Source organism: Schistocerca nitens, chromosome 8 (genome assembly GCF_023898315.1).
Source record: "Schistocerca nitens isolate TAMUIC-IGC-003100 chromosome 8, iqSchNite1.1, whole genome shotgun sequence".
Classification (NCBI taxonomy): Eukaryota; Metazoa; Arthropoda; class Insecta; order Orthoptera; family Acrididae; genus Schistocerca; species Schistocerca nitens.
This window is the reverse complement of record NC_064621.1, coordinates 509,847,366-509,863,759: the sequence shown is the minus strand read 5'-3', so window position 1 is coordinate 509,863,759 and position 16,394 is coordinate 509,847,366. Positions and strand designations below refer to the sequence as shown.

The 16,394-nt window shown below is 42.0% G+C and overlaps 1 protein-coding gene and 1 pseudogene across 1 annotated transcript in view; one reads left to right on the top strand and one right to left on the bottom strand.

Moving 5' to 3' along the window:
* The window catches only part of LOC126198762 (transcription factor Sox-5-like), a 1,065,309-nt gene that overhangs the window by 1,023,099 nt on the left and 25,816 nt on the right, over positions 1–16,394 (bottom strand). The window lies entirely within an intron of this gene.
* On the top strand, positions 9,469–9,585 carry LOC126199782 (5S ribosomal RNA; annotated as a pseudogene).

Here is a 16,394-nt window from a genome sequence, read left to right as displayed (position 1 = left end):
GCGACTGGATTCGTGATTTCCTGTCAGAAAGGTCACAGTTCGTAGTAATAGACGGAAAGTCATCGAGTAAAACAGAAGTACTATCCGGCTTTCCCCAAGGAAGTGTTATAGGCCCTCTATTGTTCCTGATCTATATTAACGACATAGGAGATAATCTGAGTAGCCGTCTTAGATTGTTTGCAAATGATGCTGTCATTTACCGTCTTGTAAAGTCATCAGATGATCAAAACGTCTTGCAAAATGATGTAGATAAGATATCTGTATGGTGGGAAAAGTGGCAATTGACCCTGAATAAAGAAAAGTGTGAAGTTATTCACATGAGTACTAAAAGAAATCAGCTAAATTTCGATTACGCGGTAAGTCACATAAATCTGAAGGCTGTAAATTCAACTAAATACTTAGGGATTACAATTACAAATAACCTAAATTGGCAGGATCACATAGATAATATTGTGGGTAGAGCAAACCAAAGACTGAGATTCATTGGCAGAACACTTAGAAGGTGCAACAGGTCTACTAAAGAGACTGCTTACACCACGCTTGTCCGCCCTATTCTGGAGTATTGCTGTGCGGTGTGGGATCCGCATCAGGTGGGACTGACGGATGACATCGAAAAAGTACAAAGAAGGGCAGCTCGTTTTGTATTATCACGAAACATGGGAGACAGTGTCACAGACATGATACGTGGATTGGATTTGCAGTAATTAAAACAAAGGCGTTTTTCGTTGCGACCGGATCTTCTCATGAAATTTCAATCACCAGTTTTCTCCTCCGATTGCGAAAACATTCTGTTGGCACCCACCTACATAGGGAGAAATGATCATCACGATAAAATAAGAGAAATCACGGCTCGCACAGAAAAATTTAAGTGCTCGTTTTTCCCGCGTGCCGTCCGAGAGTGGAGCGGTAGAGAGACAGCTTGAAGGTTGTTCATTGAACCCTCTGCCGGGCACTTTCTTGTGAATAGCAGAGCAATCACATAGATGTAGATGTAGATGTAGATGTAGGTAGGACCACAGGGCAGACTCATCGAGCGACGCGCCAGATGATCATACAGCGCGAGAAGGGCCGGGCGAGCAATGTCTTATCGCACTTGAGCAGAAAGAGACGGTGGCGATTCACCTACCACGCTGGGCGCCAAGAAGCACATCATTTATTATTTATATTTACTGTTTAAATATTAACGTACATCTCCAACAGTGCTGATGACGTTACTTGCACTAAGATATTCTTAGCAACATTTTCAATGCCACTCAGTTCATCAAGAATTGCACATTAAAAATTTTAGTTGTTGTCAGTGCTTATTGATGAAAAGGATGGACAAATCACAAGCGCGCCCTCAGAGGGCAGGCGCCAAACTGCTAAGATAGCTGACTACTAGTGTATGATCGGTTTCCTAGGAGGTTATACATGAATCCGTGTATGAAATCTGTCATGTGGAGACGGAACAGTTTGTTAGGAAATTGCCTCTGATGTTCTTGTGCGATGTTGTTAACTCAAACCAACCTGCGATCAGTATTCGAGGTGGCAACAAGTGAAATAGTGTGTGAAGTGCAACTCCGCATAAAGACGGAATTAATTTTTAAAGTTGCCTCGGAAAACGCATTTGTGCGATCTCCGTTGATTCTAAGATCGTGTGAAACATTTCTGTGATATTTGCGGTGCTCGTAAACTACTGATTAATGACCGGGAATCTTGTTATGAATATTAATGATAGACTGGCCTTAGAAATCTTTTTACTACGAGGTACTGGCCGAAGTAAAGCTGTGGGGACGGGGCGTGAGTCGTGCTTGGGTAGCTCAGTTGGTAGAGCACTTGCCCGCGAAAGGCAAAGGTCCCAAGTTCGAGTCTCTGTCCGGCACACAATTTTAATCTGCCAGGAAGTTTCGTTTTACTACTGTTTCGATTAATGAAATAAAACAAAATTAGTTGGTATGCTGACATTTTACGATTCTTATTATGCTTAGCATTCAAACCTACCAACTTGCCACATTATTAAGCACAGTTTATGGCACAAGGGTTAGAGTTCGCGACCGGCGGAGAAGAAACTAAGCGGGACAACGGCTACGGGATGTTTTAGAAGACGCGAGGTAAGCAATTTGCCTCCAGTTGCGCTAGGGAAAGTGATCGCAGATATTTCTTGCTAAAATCCACCCTGGTGGTGAATCTCGGCACATCTTTAAGGTGGAAAGTTTCATGTATTGCAACCCACTGTGTAGCTAATGGGGGTCAAATTCGCGGTTCTGTGAGACTACGTTTCACCGCCGACACTAACATTCGTTACATACCGCTCAGATAGATCAGCGCTTCGAGCTGGCGATAACGCTGGGAAAGAGCGCAGTCTACACTGGGGCTGGGCTGGTACGCTGCCCTCGGATTAGAACGGAGCCGTCGCCACACCGGGTAGATGCCCCCATTCTGATCCGCCGTTGGGCCGCCGGGAACACGAGGGCTAGGAAACACGACGCTGCTGCACAATAATTAATAAGCGAGCCGAGAGCGCGCGAGACAACGAGCAGGTGGTGTTTGCGCAGGCGCATTGTCGCCGTAATGGCTGCGCATGAAACATGCAGGCGGCCCATTGTCCCCGGCACGAGTCCATTTTCGCGGCGGTGCGGCCACGGCATGCGGTCGCGCCCGCTCACACCTCAGCGCTCTGGCGGCATCGGCCGACGCTGCGGGAGCAACTACTGCACAGTGGCCAAACACTGGCAGGCTGGCTGGCTGTCACTCTGTTTACTCTTCTCTCATTCTCCTCGTACCTCAAGGACCTAGCCTCTGATCACTACTGCCGTCTCCACTTTCAGTCTCTCTTCTTCCTCAGTGTTCAGCCTCGAGGTCGCTTTGCAGCAGTATGCCATTCCACTCGCCTGTCTCTTATTTGCCAGTAAGTAGCACATCCTGCATCACTCATAATTTGCTGGATCTTTGGTCGTCCACAGCGATTCCTTCCCTCAGTAGCTCCTTTTCTGCTATTGCTCCACTGCTGTTAATGTGTCCTGAAATGTGTACTAAGAGTCTGCCTCAGGAGTCTGTCTCTTCCTGTCGGGCTGTTCCTCCAGAATACTTTATTATGCCCAAGGATTTTGGGCACGGCCTATTCTCAAAAGCATCTGGCAACAGGTGTGGATACATTGTCCTCGTCTCGTCAATAAATCGCACGCCAAACATCTGTTGCTAGAGATGCACTTGGGAATGGGCCGTGCCAAAAATAGTAGTGCGCAGTAATGTATGCCAGTTGGAATAACGTCTTTCTACAAATTTAGCGAGGCTGTGGTGCCCACCCAGAACAAAATGACAGATCCGGTTTCCCGTATCCTCCTCAGCACCTCTTCGTTGTGAACTCTATCTCTCCAGCCGATGTTCAACAGTCTTTGTAACACTAAATCTCCCGAGCTTCTAGTTCTCATCTCTCTTGATTTCCTCTTATCCAAGTTTCACAACCGTATGAGGCTCCCACCCAGACAAATAGTTTCATTATTTCCTTAGCCGGCCGTGGTGGCCAAGCGGTTAAAGGCGCTACAGTCTGGAACCGCGCGACCGCTACGGTCGCAGGTTCGAATCCTGCCTCGGGCATGGATGTGTGTGATGTCCTTAGGTTAGTTAGGTTTAAGTAGTTCTAAGTTCTAGGGGACTGATGACCTTAGAAGTTAAGTCCCATAGTGCTCAGAGCCATTTGAACCATTTTCATTATTTCCTTATTTCCAGACTGAGGGCTTGCAGAAGAGTAAGTTCTCTCTCAAGTTAAATCTAAATATGTCTTGCTCTATTCTGATCAGTTGCTTTCCGGCTTCTACCATGCCTTGTGATCCTTCTTCCCAACTAGGTAAATTTTCTCTACTACTTCTATCTCCTCTCTTCCAGTTCTCATTCTTAGATGGTCATATTCTTTTTTAGTATTGCATACCACCACTTCTGTCTTTATACTGTTTAGTCTCTTACTATATTGGCTGTAGAAAATCCTTTCCATTGTTTGATGACCTTGTCTGGATCTTCTTTCGTCTCAATGAGCACAGCAATATCATCGGTATATCGGAGCATATCTGTTTTATGTTCATTTATTTTGACCCGTCCTCAGTTGTTTCGCCAACTTGTTCTATAGCTTACTACATGTTAGTGTTGAAAGTAAGAAGAGAGAGAGATCACATCCGGGTCTCACGTCTTTTCTAATTTTTGCTTCTTGATTCTTACGAAAATTTGCAACCGCAGGCACTTTGTTCTTAAAGTAGATGAGTATCACACCGCATGTATTTGTATTTTAGACCTGCCTTCATTAGCACTTTGAACATCTTTTGCCACTTAACATTATCAAATGTCTTTCCAGATCTACAATGCTGACAAAGTTGGTTTATTTTTGTACAATTGTTTCTCTGCTAGAAACCTCAGTACCAAAAACGTCTGTCTTCTTCCTAATTCTCTCCTGAATCCTAACTGGTCTCCTGAAAAAAAAAGAAAAGGTACAGAAAATCAGTCCCACTTTCGACGGTACTGGCATATTTCTTCGTTCTTGGGGAATATTTCAGGTTAATGACCAGTGGCAGTACAAATTATTTACTCTGAAGTACAGCATGGTAAGAATTATGTACAGTACGAAATGTACTTCAGACGGAGCTGTGTCATCGAAGATCAGAGTGCACTGCTCAATAAATGGAACAATTTGCTCACATCAACACAATATTCAGTCGTCACATAAATATTCAAAGAATGTTCTTTTTTTTCAGAAGTATAGGTCGGCAGTTTCTGTTTTTAAAACATCTTTTCGTGTACAGTACAGTTAATATATATGTCATGAATTGCGACGTAGTGGCAACGAAATTCACAGTTGTCCAGGAAAGCGTTTGTCTTCCTTTCTGTTAGAGTCCCAGTCTTAAAACAGGAAACTAATTTCTGTCTATGATGACCGTCTTCAAGACCTGAGTAAGAACGTTTTGCTGCCGTATCCAGTCAACATAAGTAAGCATGGTACAGTCAGTATCTAATAAACCAGAAAAGCTTCGCCGTTTCATGTAAAAATGAGAGCACCACTCACAGCCTGCTAAGAGATGTTGTGTAAAGTGAACATGTTAAAAAAAAAAAATATGTGTGTGGAATCTTATGGGACTTAACTGGTAAGGTCATCAGTCTCTAAGCGTACACAATACTTAACCTAAATCATCCTAAGGACAAACACACACACCCATGCCCGAGGGTGGACTCGAACCTCCGCCGGGACCAGCCGAACAGTCCATGACTGCAGCGCCTATGACCGCTCGGCTAATCCCGCGCGGCAAGGTGAACATGCCTGTTCGGATATGTTGCATATGGAACTCACACCTTTTACATAAAACGATGCAGCTCTTATGGCGTAAGACTGTGCCATACTTACATATACTGCTTGGATTTGGTAGAAAAGCGTTTGTACTCAGGTCTTGAAGATGGTCATCGCATACCGAAATGAATTGCCTGTCGCACAATATTGTAGTCTGTAAATTGAATAAAGACATTAACATATATGTTGTCTTCGTATGGAACCGTTTCACAGTGCTATAATGACAAAGAAATACGATTAATTCTTCTAATATCACGTTCTTCGAACATACCCCAACGTGTTCCGTTACTGACAAAAAGAAGTATTTAGAAGCAGCGGTGGTGCATATCTCTTCAGGAAAGTTTTTGGTTTATCTTTTCCTTCCTTCTGACGCGAAAAACGTATTTCTGCGAAAATCAGCACTTAGTTACTTTAGATTTTGTCGGCTAAATATGCGTATTTATTTAACATCAAATGATATGTCTGTTCTCTTGTGGTTTCGGCAAACAATGCTAATTGCAACAGAAAAACAAAGGAGTATCTTGTGTAGGTGGTATTCAACAGCTTTTAGGAAGGTTGAAACATCGGGCACAGGCTACACCCTGTCTCACTAGCTTCTCAGCCATTGCTTACCTTTCATGTCATTAGGGCCCAAACTACAGAAACAAAGTTCTGAGAAAAATGGATGTTCGTGAAAATCAAATTTACAGGCAAACATCCAGTCTCATAGGTCTCAACTGTTATTTTACCAAACCTCACCATTCAATACTTCCCACGAAAAATATTGTACCCGCTTTACGATATAAAATATTAATTAATATTTAAGATTATATTATCATTAATGTTAATTCACAGAATTTCCACGTATAGGTTAGTGACAATAGTGTCTTTTTACGGTTGTAAAGTTTGTAATTAATGTGAAATTAAATCAGAACATAAAGAACAGATACTACATGCAACACACACACACACACACACACACACACACACACATATATATATATATATATATATATATATATATATATATATATATTATCCCAACACTTCACGGTCCTCCTTATCATTATTTTCATTAAGCACATTCTGTGGCGTGAGGTTAAGAAAAAACTGCCGATGTACCTCAGATTATGGAATATCGCTACTGCCTACATGATGGAGACACTAAATTATATTGTGTACCCTAGGTAACAATTGAGCTTTGGGTCCAAATGGAATGGATGTCCGTGTAACCGGTGACAGAGCTTCTCGTAAATGTTAACATACGTAGTGTGGGACTAAAGCTATAGATAAATCTGGTTCACCATAAGAACAACAGAGCTCAGGAGCATTCATACACGCTAAAAATCTCAAAAACAGTGACCGTGTGTTTTAGACCCTTATGGTTCTCAGTGCTTCAATTCTAATACATATACATTATGTGTATAGACATCACATGTAGACCCTCGCATATTAATACAAGACAGTACTTACAAAAACATTCCAATTATGCATTCTCACAGTTGCAATACCGACTGTACCCTATAAGCTTTTGCGTTACCATTATTAATTGCCTGTGCGAAAACTTATCTCCTGACAACGTCAGAGACTGTTGCATGCGCTCTGTCATCAGATTTAGAGCTCAACAGGTCAAAGAACTTACGATAGAAATCTTGTACATTCCAGAGATAGATAATGATTACTGATTTAGTCGAACTGTCAACATAACACAGATGCCAATAATGCTCATTATTCGACTAATGATTGTCTGCATCTGGCCTTACGTTGCTATTTGTTGACTGGCAGAACTGTTATGATTGAAGGTCAGTATGTAACATCGATAAAAACAATTTGGAGCATATAAACGTAATTAACAAATTGCAGATTTACAAGGTAGCAATTATGTCGAACTTTGTATCTGTACTGTACAACATATACCAAGCGAGATGGCGCAGTGGTTAGCACACTGGACTCGCATTCGGGAGGACGACGGTTCAATCCCGTCTCCAGCCATCCTGATTTAGGTTTTCCGTGATTTCCCTAAATCGTTTCAGGCAAATGCCGGGATGGTTCCTTTGAAAGGGCACGGCCGATTTCCTTCCCCATCCTTCCCTAACCCGAGCTTGCGCTCCGTCTCTAATGACCTCGTTGTCGACGGGACGTTAAACATTAACTTCCTCCTCCTCCTCCTCCACAACTTATCTCAAACAATTGAAATATCATAGTTTATCCATGTTGTCCAATCACAATGTTATATCTTTACAAAATGCAAAGAAGTACATGTGCTGTTCGAAAAGCAAGGTAATGTCAAATGCAACAAAGCAATTCGGCTACAAAGTCTGACTACAGACTGTCTTTGGACCTCCACATCCCCATATAACAACATCTGCCTCCAAGTATTGTTTCCTAGTGGATCTCTGATTTTCTTTAAATTAACTAAGTGTTTAGCTGATGTAATAATGTAAGTAGCTTGTAATTACTATCAACAAAAATGTATCAAAGTAATAAGGATTAGTATTGTTAAAGAGTTAAAATAAATTGATTGGCTACGACCCTCCCCACCACAAAGACAAAACATCACCTGGAGAGTTAAAGTAAGACATGTATGAAGCAATGAGCGCCTCACATAGTTATCTAAGCTGGGTCAGTACCTATAGGAGGTGTTATCTGTTAGTGATGGGGGAGGCCATACTCAATCACTTTATTTTATCTCTTTAATAATACTGATGTTTCGGCACGGGTTCCTGAAATGCATTGGTGCCATGGAAGAGATGTATAGAGGGTTTATTTAATTTGTACTGTATGTTAGCGCACAGACACCCTCATTTTGCGTTATACTATGTGATCATGGGTTGTTTTTAAACTTGGACAGACGATGTAGTTAAATGACTTACTTTAGTTGTTAACCGATAATGATACATTATAACATTGTGTAGAATGTATCTGCTTGTGTCTGTGTGGATTCAATGCACATTTCCTTTTTTCTGCCACTATAAAAAACTGATGTGTAAAAGGAGGAGATTTGATGGAGGCTTTAGTTACATTACAATATGCATTTGTATGACCACAAGAGAATGTTATAGACTGTAAGGGCGCATAGCCAGTCAAGTTATTTTAAAAGAAGTAATAAGAATGGACCAGACAGATGTGTCTTATTGCTTTGAGCCAGGCGTCATTAGATCAACAAGATGTGGAAGTCCTTAGACACAGTCTGTAGTCAGACTTTGTAGCTGAATTGCTTTGTTGCATTACTTTAACGGCAGTGTTATGTCACTGCATTTTGAACAGCACTTATACTTCTGTGCATTTTATAACGACATGACATTGTATTTGTACAACACAGTTACGCTAGTGTTAGTTTAAATTTTTTAAGTAAGTTGTATAGTATGACTAAAAACTTCGACGTAATTGTTACTTTGTAAATCTGCTAGATGTGTTTTATTAGTGTTGTTTTTATCTATGTTATAGACTGAGCTTAAAACATAGTAGCTCTGTTAGTTAATAGTAACGTAAAGCCGGATGCAGGCAATCATTCTATGCTGTCAGTTCGACTACATCACTAATCATTATATCTCTGGAATTTTTAAGGCTTCCATCGTACGTTCTTTGGCATATTCAGCTCGAAACTTGATAACAGGGCGCACACAACAATCTCTGATGTTGTCAGGACATAACTTTCAAATGGTTCAAATGGCTCTGAGCACTATGGGACTTAACATCTGTGGTCATCAGTCCCCTAGAACTTAGAACTACTTAAACCTAACTAACCTAAGGACATCACACACATCCATGCCCGAGGCAGGATTCGAACCTGCGACCGTAGCGGTCGCGCGGTTCCGGACTGAGCGCCTAGAACCGCTAGACCACCGCGGCCGGCGACATAACTTTCACGCATAGACAGTTAATAATAGTAATGGAACAGTCTGTACGATACAATTGGTATTGCAACTGTGCGAACGCTTGTTGAGTTGCTTTTGTGAGTATTCATTCGTTTTAATATGTTATAGTCTACAAGTAATGTCTACACACATACTGGTCGTGTATCAAAATTGTACACACTTTGTTACAAATCTGGCTTTTTTCTTTTTGGTGTAGGAGACCCAAAGATGATCTGACGTTGGACCGAAATCGATTGTCTTCTGTTTCTCTTCAAATAATGAATTCTTGTTCCAAAAATTTTAAGTAACTAGAAGTAATCCATATCCAACGGTCTTGCCACAGTGGTAACACCGGTTCCCGTCAGATCACCGAAGTTAAGCTCTGTCGGGCTGGGCTGGCAGTTGGATGGGTGACCATCCGGTCTCCGAGCGCTGTTGGCAAGCGGGGTGCACTCAGCCCTTGTGAAGCAAACTGAGGAGCTACTTGATTGAGTAGTAGCGGATCCGTCTCGGAAACTGACATACGGCCGGGAGAGCGGTGTGCTGACCATATGCCTCTCCACATCCGCATCCAGTGACGCCTGTGGGTTGTGGATGACACGGCGGCCGGTCGGTACCGTTGGGCCTTCCAAGGCCTGTTCGACGGAGTTTAGTTTAGAAGTAATCTGTATCTTCGTTCACAGATGAGCTATGAAGCCAAAAACTAGTAACGATATTTTCAGCCGAACAATGTGCCGTTTTCCACGTCTGCCATAGACAGTAATAATGTGGGAGATATTCTTTTCCAGGGTGCACCCAGTTGTAACGGAGAAACTTTTCTCCCTTGACTTCACACAACCAAGCACCAAGGCAGAGTTTGCTGTGCAACCAGCGATAACAGCACCGTAGCCGAATGACGGTAAAACTGCTCCGCCTATGCTTAAGATGTCCATCGGAGCTTAGAAAACTGATCATTAAATATGCGATATGTCAGGATACGGTAACAGATTGGGTTAAAAGACGGAAAAATTGTCATGTGCTGTCTAATAAAAGTAATATGCCAGAATTAGACTGATCTGGTTGATGACATTTGAAATCAACATCATGGTGATTTTACCTTTATGCTATGCTTCTTAAAGGATTGGTTTTAGATCATCTGCTGACGGTAAGCCTACTAATGAACGCTCCACTTCATTGTCTCTGGGGCTCTAGGATTTATTTTCGGAAGACTGGAACCGTTGTGCGCTGTCAGGCATTCACCTCGTGCCCCTAGCCTGTGGACCCCTATAAATATTTTTCGATAAATACGGATGACACTTACACGCTCTACTTCACCAGTTTTCAGGAAATTATCCTGTAAGAGCTACTTTGTTGACTTTGTGTGCTAATTTTGAAAATGCATCAAGCTACATTTATAATTTTTCGAAACAAGATAGAAATTTGACGCTCATAAAGGGTAGCAAATGAACTGAAAATCCCTTGTAGCATTTCTGGAAATGCCTCATTCCAGTCCCATCCGACAGCTGTCTAACAGTACAGAACAGCACTCCTGCATCTTGAACTTAAAAGCAATTTGCAGGAAAACACTACAAGAAACGTTTCTTTAGACGTTCGTCCTTGAGGAACTCTTCCACGATTTCTGACTCTGCAACTGACGTGAGATCTATTTGCGTATCGTAAACTCGTCTTACGGAAGTAAAACATTGCTTCGTTCAGGAGATGCGAATTACAGTATTTACGTTTTGTGACTTCTGACCTAATGGTTTATTCACTTTGATGCTTATAACTATAAAGATCGATATGAAGATGCCGGCGGCTGTGACCGAGCGGTTCTAGGCCTTTCAGTCAGGAACTGCGCTGCTGCTACGGCCGCAGGTTCGAATCCTGCCTCTGGCATGGATGTGTGTGATGTCCTTAGGTTAGTTAGGTTTAAGTAGTTCTAAGTCTAGGGGACTGTTGACCTCAGATGTTAAGTCCCATGGTGCTTAGAGCCATTTGAACCATTTTTTCGATATTAAGATCAACAGAAGCAAAATAAAAATTATGAAGTGCGCAAGAGGTGGAGAAAATTCGGCTGTCTAGCTTGAAGGTGATACTCTAACACGTATAAGTGCGCCCAAGTGCCTAGGATGCTAGCAGTGCAACATGAATGAAAGCATAAAGAGCACTGGTAAAAGAATCACGATTACAGTTAAGATCGCCACTGCCATAAATGTCTCTATAGATCCTAGGAAAACTTTTTTTAAATTTTTGTGCATTTTCTTATATCACTTGGGCATCGGGGATGTGGCACTCGCGGAGAATGTAGAAGATACCATTACACAGGGTCTCTAGGAAAGAAGTACTGAGAAAAATAGGAGAGAGCGTCATCGACAGAAGATACAATGTGGTTAGTCACCTACCTAGCCATTGACATCATTTCACTATTCTGAATGGGGAGAGAAGACGTCAGAGAACAGCTTTGACGGGAATTCATGGACGAGGTAGAAAACAGGACAACATTAAGACACTAGCTATGAGTGACGACAGAGAACAAGCGAGCCTACGGACCTTGAGTTGATGAATAGGAGGAGGAGGAGGGGGAGGGGGAGGAGAACGAACTATAAAATAGTTTTCTACAGCCTGTTGAGGAGAGTAAGTTAGAAAATTAAATGCAAGTAAAAGTCTTTCGCAACATACAAATGTCTGCTGAAGTGCGTATCCGGATCGACTGAGTTGCCATCTGTCGAATAGGGCAGGTGCATCGTAAATTACCTCGACTGCTTACAGCAACGAAAGCGCCACCATTAGACTGTGGATTTAAGTGTATTTCCACGATTTTACACGATTAATTCTAAACTGCGCGTCACCTACTCCGTTCATCGATTATGTAGTCCCGCTGTGACCGCAGGTGACAGGACTATACAGAAAACCTTCTCTGAGGTGTCGTGCGGTGCGCTACCGCATTTATCGACTGAGCTACTCATTCTCCACTGCACCTGCAATAATGTATTTTACATAACTCCTGGACTCTAAACAGAGTACTGAGCTTCGTACGAGTGATAAAAATGGCGAAACGCGACGCTGGCTTATCCAAGGAATATAAAAGCGAAAGTTTTCGCAACCCCAGTCCATTCCAATAAACCCTTATAGATGTGTGAGCATGTCGCATGTGCTAAGCTACCAATGTTTCAGCTGCTGTTGCAGGCAGCCATATCAGAACCAAGAAAGTCGATGAGGTTAGCGTTGGCATCCACAGACAGAGGTTTTCACTCAGGACTACACAGTTTGTGGTATCAACACACACAGAAGCGCCAGAGAACTGGCATAGCCATGCGTTTTCAAATACAGAGGTATGTAAACAGCCAGAATACGGTGCTGCGGTCGGCAACGCCTATATAAGACAGCAAGTATCTGGCACACTTGTTAGATTGGGTACTGCTACTACAATGGCATGTTATCAAGATTTACGAGAGTGTGAACGTGGTATTATAGTCTGCGCACTAGCGATGAGACACAGCATCTCCGACGTAGCGATGAAGTGAGGATTTTTCCGTACGACCAATTCACGAGTGTTTCGTGAATATCAGGAATACGGTAAAACATCAAATCTCCGACATCACTGCGTCCGGAAAACGATCCCGCAAGAACGGGACCAACGACGACTGAAGAGAATCTTTCGACGTATCAGAAGCTCAACCGTTCCGCGAACTGCTGCAGATTTAATTGCTGGGCCATCAGCAACTATCAGCGAGCGAACCATTCAACGAAACATCATCGATAAGGGCTTTCGGAGCCGAAGGCTGTAGTGGGGCACCCTTTTCTAACATAATCTTTTTTTATAGAAGTAGCTGATACAAGGAATAATCCCGAATCTGGTATAGGTGAACATTCTCGGATGTTTCCCTAAAAGAATTTTGTATACGTTGTATTATATTTCAGGCTAAAATGTGTAAAAAGAAATTAAGTTGTTACAATCGATACACCTAAAATTATTCTTCTTGTAGAAATATCTGAAATTACGAAATATCTGGGATACTTAAAATTCATATTATTAATTGCACAATCTAACACTAATTATTAAATTTATTTCTGGATTCATTTACAAAATAATGATATATTTTAGCGAAGATTCTTCTTTTGTCAAGAAAGTTTGTTTACTCTCTTATTTTGTAAACTCTCTGGAATATTGTGAGTACCGCAGAAAGTTAGGAGTAGTGGGCATGCCTCTGATGGATGCGCACGTGGTTTTTTTTATGTTGTCTACAACAATGTAATTGGTGGTTTTATGAAAATGGCGATTGTGAAGTCAGTGTGGTATGGAAGAATGGGATAAAATAAAAACATATACATAGCAATAGAAAGAATTCCATTAGTTACTCAGTTCAACAAAAACCTACAAAATCAACATTTCAGCCACAAGAATGTACCCCTAGACTCAAGAACTGGAGCCAACAACAAGAGAAAATGAAGATAAGTGAAAAAAATTTTTTTTGTATATCTTACGCCTCACGAAGGTTTCAAAACTTGTGCAGAGACAGAGAATTTTAATAGTGATGTGTGGGAGGGTAAGACTACAAAGCCAACTCGTGTGCCATTGATCACTACACGAAACGAAGCTTTACGCCTCACCTGGGCCCGTCAATACCGACATTGGACTGTTGATGACTGGAAACATGTTGTCTGGTCGCACAAGTCTCGTTTCAAATTGTACCGAGCAGATGTACGTGTACGGGTATGGAGACAAATTCATGAATCCATGGACCCCGCATGTCAGCAGGGGATTGTTCAAGCTGGTGGAGGCTCTGCAATGATGTGCGGAGTGTGCAGTTGGAGTGATATGGAACCCTTGATACGTCTAGATACTACTCTGACAGGTGACACGTACGTAAGCATCCTGTCTGATTACCTGCATCCATTTATGCCCATTGTGCATTCCGACGGACTTGGACAATTCCAGCGGGACAATGCGACACCCCACACGTGCAGAATTGCTACAGAGTGGCTCCAGGAACACTCTTCTGAGTTTAAACGCTTCCACTGGCCACCAAACTCCCCCAGATGAACAGTATCGAGCATATGTGGGATGCCTTGCAACGTGCTGTTCAGAAGGGATCTCCGCCCCCTCATACTCTTACGGATTTATGGACAGCCCTGCAGGATTCATGATGTCATTTCCCTCCAGCACTACTTCAGGCACTAGTCAAGTCCATGCCACGTGGAGTTGCAGCACTTCTGCCTGGTCGCGGGGGCCCTACACGATATTAGCCAGGTGTACCAGTTTCTTTGGCTCTTCAGTGTAGATTTAGGTGCTCAATTCAATTATTTGTAAGTGTTTGTATCCTGACGATCAAATACTCACGATAAAATTTTAATAAACCTACATTGATTTCAATTGATATTGTGAAATCTCTGTTTACTGAAACTGTGCGAATTTCGCAATAAAAGTTCTATTTTCGGAGCTGTTTTGAAGTATTCTATTGTAAACTTGTGGAGCAGTTATTTTGTAAGTAAAGACAAGTGAAAAATAACTAGAATTAAATCTAAAACTAAATGCTAAATAAATTACAGTACTATTAAACAGGTACTGTTTTTCTATTCGTTTTTAACACGCAATAGACGGATACACGAGAACATAGATTGTATGCAGCCAAAAATTTTCATTTGATGTGGCACTGCTGTACAGACATATAACGCTATGAAGATTAAACTGCAGTAGAAGATCTTTTAATTTTTATAGCTCTATTTAACTATGTCTACTACATACTGTAACGACATAAAGACTGAAGGCCTTTAATTGTGTTCGTACAAATGGTTTTAAGCAAACGCTGCAAAATAATTTTAGAAGGGACATAACGAAATTAATGATGAATAAAACAGGAGGATTGAAATAAGTAGTGCCCCTTCAAAATGCATATTTTCTTAATAGCGTCACACTTTGTGTTGCGTTAAGTTTTGGGTGCAATTCCTATTTATCGGTGTAACCTTCCTCAGTCACGAATATTTCACTGTAGTGAGCTTTCGTAAGTAGCAAACACAGTAAGACTCCGAGGAGCGTCTAGAAACAAAGTCCAAATGAAGCATAGTCCGTCGTTATTCGATCCAGAACAGCCCAATTCTGCACCTACCTACTCCCAAAGTCACCTCATGCTGTGTGGCAGGAGGAGGGGTAGTGTTGGCACCACTGTCTTTCCCTCCGCCCCCTACCTGTTCCATTCGCAAATAGTGAGTGTGTAAAATGATTGTCAGTAAAGCTCCGTGTGAGCTATAATTTCTCGCTGTGTTATATGGAAAACGCCTCACTCCCACGACCCGCCAATGGATTACGGTTCCAAAGTTCTAGGTCCGATCGCTGGTCAGTACACGAGCTCTTTATGAGTCGCTTGTCACTTTTTTCATTTCAGTAAATGCTTGTTACTGTCAAAAGTGCTAGTGTTCTGTGGTTCGGAGCCCACGTTATACCGTAAGACTTTTTATAACACTGCGGGTAAGGCAATTGATACGCAGGAGTAAGGAAAGGGCATATCTTCTCCAATACACCAGCCTTAGTAACGTACTGTGGACTTCAAATCAATCTCCAGGTGTACGGCAGCTTTACCTTTCAGCTCCAAAAGTACAGCATGAGTCAAAAAGGACTTTACAACTTTGGAATGATATATAAATTTATAGATAACTTACAGAACCGGTAGATACGTCATTTTGTAGCCAATAACCTCAAATTTGATTCACATAATGGAACTATATCCCATTCCGCCACGAAGAGCGCCGGCGTATTGCACAGTTAAAAAGGCTGCTTCCACTGTGTGTTTTGGTTTGCAACAACGGTTCAAATCGATGAAGATGACAAACTGGATGGTTGACTACCAGCAAGACCGTGCACCACCTCACTTCGCTTCCCAGATGGGTGGACTTGTCATGAAGGACCAGTCCTATAGCTGCCTGGCTGCCTCGCTCTACAGACTTGACACCGCTGAAGACCGTGTGTACGTTCCTCTTCTACCAAACAATTTAGCCGAACTGAAAAATCGAATCTACGCTGCCGTTGCACAAGTTACGACCGATTTGCAGCAACCCATGTGGGAAGGAAAGGTTTATTGGTGGGATATTACTCACATCACAAATGATAGCCAAATCGAACCAAAGTGACGCTTGGAACTTTTATGTGAAAGTTGAGGTTGTTTGCTACAAAATGATACACCTACCGATTATGTAAGTTATCTCAATAAATTTCTGTATCATTCCAAGGTTGTTAAGTCTTTTTTTATTCACCCTGTATTTGTTTATTTATAGCT